Here is a 9,255-nt window from a genome sequence, read left to right as displayed (position 1 = left end):
GTAGTTACAGATTTTATTTCCTTCCGAGGGAAAAGCTTTTCCTCAGAACCACCTATCTCTCCAAGAAGAAGGACAGAACCTTTAAGGTAAATCTTCCTTTTGACCTAATTTCTACACACACTCCTGCTTACCAAGAAACCTAAATTTTCTCAGTACCATACATACTTCAAACAGGAACTAGAAAAAATTTCTTAATATCAAAAAGAATGTGACTGAAATTTTATCACAGCCATTGCCAGAGTACTTTTTAAAAATACTTCTTAAAGCTTACAATTTGGTTTCACTCTGTAGACATTTAAAAACAAGCTAGTCGAATCCCAATTTACTCTTTTACAGGGCATCCCTCTCTCGTGAGGAAGCTACTGTGAGAAGTCTCCTTTCCCCAGTGTGGGAATCCTAATTAGCAATAAGGAACCTGCTTCATGAGAAGAGAATTTAAAAGCAGTAGAACATAATTATAAGGAATATTTTACCTAGGTCATGATGAAGACTAATGAAATATTCTGCCTGGAGTAGGCGTTTATTATCAAATTTTAATTAAATTCTGTAGAGTGAACCTATTGACCTCAAAAGCACTGGGCAATTGCTTTATTATCCTGTCTCCTAACTATTTAAATAATTGCTTATGTAGAGAGTTGAGAGTGGATTTCATTATCTAGGGGTCAATTACTCTGGGGTCCTTGATTAAATAAGGCAGCAAGGATTTAGCTAGTTAATATTCTTCTTCATCTTCTTCATAGATTAAGTGATTTATAGATTTATATCCTTATGTCTTACAATAAAACCACACATGATCATATATAAATACTTATAATGCTCTTTGTATTTTCTTTAACTGATATGAGGGATCATTGAGATTTGGGAACTGTTTCTAAATTATTGATACCAGATACAAGAATCCAAACAGGATGCCAGCAAGGAGAAAGCAGAAGGCAGTCTCCATGATTAATGTTAAATCAGGAAAAATGCAGGCAGTTTAAGTCCAATTCCTTCCTGATAAGTGTCGCTTGGACTTACTAGGATGGAAAGAATCTAAGACTGGAAGAAGACTGTGAAATGTTACAAAGAGCAAGGGGCATTTTCTCTAACTTACAGATGAATCTATTTAAAATGTATGCAAGCAGAACTAAGCAGAGATGGCCATGCCCTAGTGTTTTTGTATCTAGCCAGGCACCATTATACTAAAACATCTCCTAAAAATTTGTACAAAGGCCAGTTTCTTTACTCTCTATGCTCTTAGGACCATGAAAACTGAAAGCAAAATCTGGGACCATTAACATACTGATACTTGAAAAGATCATGAATGTTTTTCCCTCAACTCAATTCATAAGTCTCCACATAAGCAACAGGCACCAAAATCAGAAGAAATCTCAAGAGCCCTCTACTCCAAAACAATACTTCCCCTTCTCTCAATCCTCTGTCTACATATCCTACTCATAGAGACTGAACCCTTGGCTTCTTCAAGGATGTTGACTTTAATCTCTAATTAAATTGAGAATATACTAATCTCAACTAATACTCTAGCTAGAATTATTGGCTAACCAACTAAAAAGCATAGAAAGAGGTCTCTCAAGATGTGCCTGAAGGAAGGCAAGCTGGAGAGAGGGAAAGGCAATAAGAAAAAGTATCCACAGAGGCCATTTACTAACAATTTTGCTGAGGGCTTCCTTGGAGCATTAAGACTGCCAGCATCCTTCCTTGGGAGCCAAGAGATTACTTGAACCTTTTCTTTAGTGCTGCTCAAATGCAGCATGCATCAGAGTCATCTAGAGGTCCTGTTAAAATGCAGGTTTGGGGGTCTCACTTCCAGAGTTCCTAATTCAGTAGGTCTATGTTGGGACCCAAGAATTTGTATTTTTAACAACGCCCCAAGTGATGTTAGTGCTGCTGCTAGTTCAGTGACTACATTCTGAAAACCATGGCTCTAAATTATGACCAAATATTTCACAAAGAAATTACATATGATGTACAATTGCCCCACATATACACCTATCAATTCAGCCCAACCTCTCTGGGCCTCAGTTTCTTCATCTATAAAATGAAAAGGCTGAGCTGAAACAATCACTAAAATACCATGTAAATGCCTTTGAGCTCATGTTGGAAAGCACTGTCATTATAATTATATAAAATAATTACATCTTACATCTATAGACTCTTTTATTTGCAAAACATTTTCACTTACAATTTATCAGTCACTAAACATTCACAATGATGTGAGACAGACAGAATCCTTTTGGAAACTGAGATACAAAGAGGATGATGGTTTGCCATAGTTGCATAATTAACAGGTAATAGAGTGAGACCTAGACCAGTATCTTCTAATTCAATCCTGGAAGAAGTGAGAAACCCAGCCTAGCCTGATCAGTGAGAGGTGCTGATGACAACCTTCCCCTAGAAACAAGGTCAGTAATCTGCATTTCATGAGAGGAAAGGAAGAGCAAGTACTCTTCACCTGGACATCCATATAGCTCACACCTTCATAGCTGCAGGATTCAGATCTATTACACCTTCTTAGAGAGGCCTTTCCCAGCTACTCAGTATCAAAAGACAACCCCTTCTCCCTGCCCTACCAATTATACTTCTAACTCCTCGGATTTACTTTAAATGTCTTCATGTACCTCATCACTCCTTGATTTTTTAAAATTTATTTATTTATTTTAATTGGAGGCTAACTACTTTACAATATTGTAGTGGTTTTTGCCATACATTGACATGAACCAGCCATGAGTGTACATGTGTCCCCCTTCCTAAATCCCCCTCCCATCTCCCTCCCCATCCCATTCCTCAGGGTTGTCCCAGTGCACCGGCTTTGAGTGCCCTGTTTCACGCGTTGAACTCGGACTGGTGATCTGTTTCACATATGGTAATATACATGTTCCAATGCTATTCTCTCAAATCATCTCACCCTCGCCTTCTCCCACAGAGTGCAAAAGTCTGTTCTTTATATCTGTGTATCTTTTGCTGTCTCACATATAGGGTCATCGTTACCATCTTTCTAAATTCCATATATATGCATTAATATATTATATTGGTATTTTTCTTTCTGACTTACTTGACTCTGTATAATAGGCTCCAGTTTCATCCACCTCATTAGAACTCATTCAAATGCATCCTTTTTAATAGCTGAGTAATATTCCAATGTGTATATGTACCACAGCTTTCTTAACCATTTGTCTGCTGATGGACATCTAGGTTGCTTCCATGTCCTGCTGCTGCTAAGTCACTTCAGTCATATCTGACTCTGTGTAACCCCATAGATGGCAGCCCACCAGGCTTCCCCGTCCCTGGGATTCTCCAGGCAAGAACACTGGAGTGAGTTGCCATTTCCTTCTCCAATGCATAAAAGTGAAAAGTGAAAGCGAAGTCGCTCAGTTGTGTCCGACTCCGTGCAACCCCATGGACTGCCGCCTACTCCGTCCATGGGATTTTCCAGGCAAGAGTACCGGAGTAGGGTGCCATTGCCTTCTCCGTGTCCTAGCTATTGTAAACAGTGCTGTGATGAACATTGGGGTACACGTGTTTCTTTCAATTCTGGTTTCCTCAGTGTGTATGTCCAGCAGTGGGATTGCTGGGTTGTATGGCAGTTCTATTTCCAGTTTTTTAAGGAATCTCCATGCTGTTCTCCATAGTGGCTGTGCTAGTTTGCATTCCCACCAAGAGTGTAAGAGGGTTCTCTTTTCTCCACACCCTCTCCAGCATTTATTGTTTGTAGACTTTTTGATAGCAGCCATTCTGACCAGCGTGAGATGGTACCTCATTGTGGTTTTGATTTGCATTTAGCTGATAGTGAGTGATGTTGAGCATCTTTTCATGTGTTTGTTAGCCATCTGTATGGCTTTGGAGAAATGTCTGCTTAGCTCTTTGGCCCACTTTTTGATTGGGTCATCTATTTTTCTGGTATTGAGCTGCAGGAGTTGGCTAAATATTTTTGAGATTAATTATTTGTCAGTTGCTTTGTTTGCTATTATTTTCTCCCATTCTGAAGGCTGTCTTTTCACCTTGCTTATAGCTTCCTTCATTATGCAAAAGCTTTTAAGTTTAATTTGGTCCCATTTGTTTATTTTTTATTTATTTCCATTACTCTGGGAGGTGGGTCATAGAAGATCTTGCTGTGATTTATATCAGATATTGTTTTGCCTATGTTTTTCTCTAGGAGTTTTATAGTTTCTGGTCTTACATTTATTTATTTTTTTTTTCTTGAAATACAGAATTTTATTTAGAAACTGTTTAAAAGTAGAAAAAAACCCTGTCAAGAAAGACCAGGTGGAAAATGGGTTCCCAACAAAATGGAATTTTAGGGCAACATTTAGATCTTACATTTAGATCTTTAATCCATTTTGAGCTTGTTTTTGTGTATGGTGTTAGAAAGTGTTCTAGTTTCATTCTTTTACAGGTGATTGACCAGTTTTCCCAGAACCACTTGTTAAAGAGATTGTCTTTTCTCCATTGTATATTCTTGCCTCCTTTGTCAAAGATAAGGTGTCCATAGGTGTGTGGACTTATCTCTCAGCTTTCTATTTTGTTCCATTGATCTATATTTCTGTCTCTTCACTAGTACCATATTGTGTTGATGACTGCAGCTTTGTAGTATAGTCTGAAGTCAGACAGGTTGATTCCTCCAGTTCCATTCTTCTTTCTCAACATTGCTTTGGCTATTCGAGGTTTTTCTGTATTTCCACACAAATTGTGAAATTATTTGTTCTAGTTCTGTGAAAAATACTGTTGGTAGCTTGATAAGGATTGCATTGAATCTACAAATTGCTTTGGGTAGTATACTCATTTTCACTATATTGATTCTTCTGATCCATGAACATGTTATATTTCTCCATCTGTTGTGTCATCTTTGATTTCTTTCATCAGTGTTTTATAGTTTTCTATATATAGGTCTTTTGCTTCTTTACAGGTGAATTCTACCAAAAATTTAGAGAAGAGCTAACACCTATCCTACTCAAACTCTTCCAGAAAATTTCAGAGGAAGGTAAACTGCCAAACTCATAGTATGAGGCCACCATCACCCTAATACCAAAACCAGACAAAGATGCCACAAAAAAATAAAACTACAGGCCAATATCACTGATGAACACAGATGCAAAAATCCTCAACAAAATTCTAGCAAACAGAATCCAACAACATATTAAAAAGATACATCATGACCAAGTGGGCTTTATCCCAGGGATTCAAGGATTCTTCAATATTTGCAAATCAATCAAAGTGATACACCACATTAACAAATTGAAAGATAAAAACCACATGGTTATCTCAATAGATGCAGAGATAGCCTTTGACAAAATTCAACATCCATTTATGATAAAAACCCTCCAGAAAGCAGGCATAGAAGGAACATACCTCAACATAATAAAAGCCATATATGACAAACCCACAGCAAACATTATCCTCAATGGTGAAATATTGAAAGCACTTCCCCTAAAGTCAGGAACAAGACAAGGGTGCCCACTCCCACCACTACTATTCAACATAGTTTTGGAAGTTTTAGCTACATCAACCACAGAAGAAAAACAAATAAAAGGAATTGGAAAAGAAGTAAAATTTTCACTGTTTGCTGATGACATGAGTCTCTACATAGAAAACCCTAAAGACACCACCAGAAAATTATTAGAGTTAATCAATGAATATAGTAAAGTTGCAGCATATAAAATTAATACACAGAAATCCCTTGCATTTCCATACACTAATAATGAGAAAACAGAGAAATTAAAGAAACGATTCCATTCACCATTGCAATGAAAAGAATAAAATACTTAGGAATAAATCACCCCTTGATTTTTAACTTACTCATTCATATCTCTCTCCCTCAGCTAAAATAAAAGCTCCACAAGGGCAGGACTTTGTTTTGTTCACTGTTGAATGTCTGATGACTTGAACACTGCCTGGCATGTAACAAGTACTCAAGAAATATTTGTGGGATGAATAATACTCCAGTAATAATTTAACATGTGCCATGCACAGTGTTAGGGATTTTACATGCATTATCCCAAAATAAATCTCAAACCAGATGATATTTTAATTCCACTTTCTCAGTATTCAATAGAAATTAAACAAAAAAATCAGTAAAGATACTTCTGTCTCCAGGAAGATGAAGTGGACCTGCTTTTCCCTATTGTTCCCACTAATAACAGCTAAAACCCCCTGGACATTAGACATAAAACTAACCTAAGAAATTCTGAAAGTGGAGAGAAGAAGATGGACTAGCCAGGTAAGTTCTCCAGGTTTTCTTTTTGCTTAATATGCCCCAGACTTGAAACTGAATAAGCAGACAACACAGAAACACAAATGGGTGCAGACCAAGAAAGCCCAACAAGAATCTTTTCTCTTTAACCCAAGTACAAAGTAATGGGCAGCCTATCAACAGAAAAACTTTTAGATAACTGATCCAATCCAATCAAAAAAAAACAAAAAAAAACAAAAAAAAACAAAAAGCTATGGCTGTATCCCACCACCAGCAAAAGTCAAGGAGAAAATCTATTCTTTCACCCCATGAGGCTGTAATGTGGTGCCCCACCACCACTAGGGAGGTGTCAGGAGAGACCAAATAGGAAGAAAAGACTTTCATGTTTGCTAGCCAGTAATGGGACCCCACAAATGTGGTCAATAGATGGGATCCTTGACTCTCAGCCATCAGGTAACTCTTGTCCTTCTCACTGTCAAAGGAGGCCTAATGGGAAGTCAGCATTTTCACAACTGCGCAGTGGTAATGAGGCTGCTGCCCCCCAACTGTGGAGCCAGAGACAACCACTTGGAAGACATCCATCTGTACCCAGGATTAATAAGGAGACCTCCCTGTCAAGTGTTAACAGAAAGAAACCTGGATTTGTACCTCCACCTGGCAGTAACAAGGTGGTACCACCCCCTTACCTTAACAGAACAATGTCACAGAAAGTTAGATGAAAGCTTTAAATAAGATCCAGAATTACAGAACATAATATAAAAATGTCTAGGCTTCAGTCGAAGATCACTCATTATTCAAGAAGATCTCATACTGAATAAAAAAAGGATAAATGACTAGAAAAAGTCAAAATCAAGATGATAAGAGATGTTACAATTACCTGACAAAGATTTTAAAGCATCTACAATAAAAATGCAATTATGAACATGCTTGAAACAAATGTAAAACTATAAAGCCTCAGCAAAGAAACAGAAGATCTAAAATCTAAAATGGAAATTTTAGAAGTGAAAAATACAATAGCAAATTTTAAAAATGCAATGAACAGGCTCAATGGAAAAATGGAAGGGACAGAGGAGAGAATCAGTGAACTGGAATATGGAAAAGAAATGATCCAGCCTGAACAAGTGAAAGAAAATGAACAGGAAAATGTACAGAGCCTAAGGGTTCCATGGCTCCATCATAAACAAATCTAACATTCATGTTATCAGAGTCCTGAAATGAAGAGAAGGAACAGAGTGAAAAAGTACTCAAAGAAATAATGGCTGAAAAGTTGAAAAGTTCTAAACTTGTCAAGAGACATAACCTACAGATTCAATAAGGAGTTTATTCAAGTAGGATAAACTCAAATCCACAGCAAGTTCTATCATAAATGTCTGAATCCTAAAGGCAAAGAAAAATATCTTGGAAGCAGTCAGGCATACCATTTAAACAACAACCAAAGACAAAACAAAAAACAACAACCTGATTAAAAAATCGGCAGAGGAGTTAATTAGACATTTTTCCAAAGAAGATGTATAGATGGCCAAGAGGCACATGAAAAGATGTTCAATATTACTGATTACAGGAAAATGCAAATCAAAACCACAATGAGACATCACCTCAAGCCTGTTAGAATGGCTTTATCAAAAAAAAAAAAAAAAAGAAATAACAAACATTGGCAAAGATGTGAAGAAAAGAGAACCATCATGAACTGCTAATGGGAATGTAAATTGGTTATAGCCTCTGTGGAAAACAGTACAGAGATTCCTCAGGAAATTAAGACTAGAACTCCCATTTGATCCAACTATCCCACTTCTGGATATTTATTCAGAGAGTATGAAAACATTAAAAAGATATATGCACTCCTATGTTCATTCTCAGCATTATTACAACAGTCAAGACATAAAAACCACCTAGGTGCTCACTGATGGATGAATGGATAAAGAAGATGTATACAGAATAGAATACTACTTGGCCATAAAAAGGTGAATTCTTGTCATAAACAACAACATGGGTGGACCTTGAGGGTATTACGCTAAATGAAATAAATCATATGGAAAAAAGACAAATACCGTATGATTTCACTCATATGTGGGATAAACAAACAAAAGCAAACACATAGAGAACAAAGCAGAACAGTGGTTACCAGAGGAGAAAGGAGTTGGGGGAGGGAAAAATGGGTAAAGGGGGGCCACCTATATGGTGATTAGGTAGAAATTAAACTTCTGGTGGTGAGCACATTGCAGTGCATACAGGAACTGAAATGAAAACATGAAATGTACACATAAAACTTACCATACACTTCCAAAACGAAGATATGTGAAAGTCCAATAATCAGATTTAAAGATGTTCAATATCACTGGTCTAAAGGATACTGATTAAAATCACAAGAAGTTTCTACTATACTTCCATAAGCATGGCTAAAATTATAAAGACTGACAATGACAAGTGTTGGCAAGGATGCTGGACAACTACATTTTTCATGTATACTAGTAAGAACGTAAAATGGTTCAATTGTGTTTTTTAACTGTCTGACCATTTCTTATAAATTAAGTACATACCTTTACACCTTTTGACATAGCTATTCTACTCCTCAGATTGAACAAATGAAATAAAAGATCCGCCCACAAAAGGAAAGAATATGGTTTGGCAAGAGAATAGATGAAAAAATATGGTATATCCTTACAACAGACTGCTACTCACCAATAAAAAAAAAAATAGAAGAGCATAGATAATATAAACAACATTCCTCTTTGGCACGAGTCATGAAAAGACAGGAGTTACTTCGTTTTCTTGAAGATGAGGTAACTAGAGTCTCATATCGGAAAAGACAGAAATGCCTCAACCGGCTGTAATTCCTCTGCTTCTCTTCAATCAAGAGAAAAAACAGAAAAATCCTCAGGGCAAAGAGAACCTTAGGAATTGTAAGCTAATTCTTGGCAAGGACTCAGAGTAGAAGGACCATTAGATACAGTAACTTAATGCTGGCTCTGGGCTTAATTGTAAGCAGATACCAGTGAGAAGAGCAAGGACAATGGATATAAGCCAGACCTTGGAAGAACTTTTGCTCCAAGTTAAAAGAAAGGAGTTGT

The 9,255-nt window shown here is 37.0% G+C and overlaps 1 long non-coding RNA gene across 1 annotated transcript in view; it reads right to left on the bottom strand.

Annotated features, from left to right (window-relative positions):
- Positions 1-9,255, bottom strand: part of LOC133232092 (uncharacterized) — a 50,653-nt gene that overhangs the window by 4,476 nt on the left and 36,922 nt on the right. The gene's annotated exons all lie outside the window — the stretch shown is intronic.

The sequence above is a fragment of the Bos javanicus genome, chromosome 19 (genome assembly GCF_032452875.1).
Source record: "Bos javanicus breed banteng chromosome 19, ARS-OSU_banteng_1.0, whole genome shotgun sequence".
In the NCBI taxonomy this organism is placed as follows: Eukaryota; Metazoa; Chordata; class Mammalia; order Artiodactyla; family Bovidae; genus Bos; species Bos javanicus.
The sequence above is the reverse complement of the archived record's forward strand: the minus strand, read 5'-3'. Positions and strand labels throughout refer to the sequence as shown.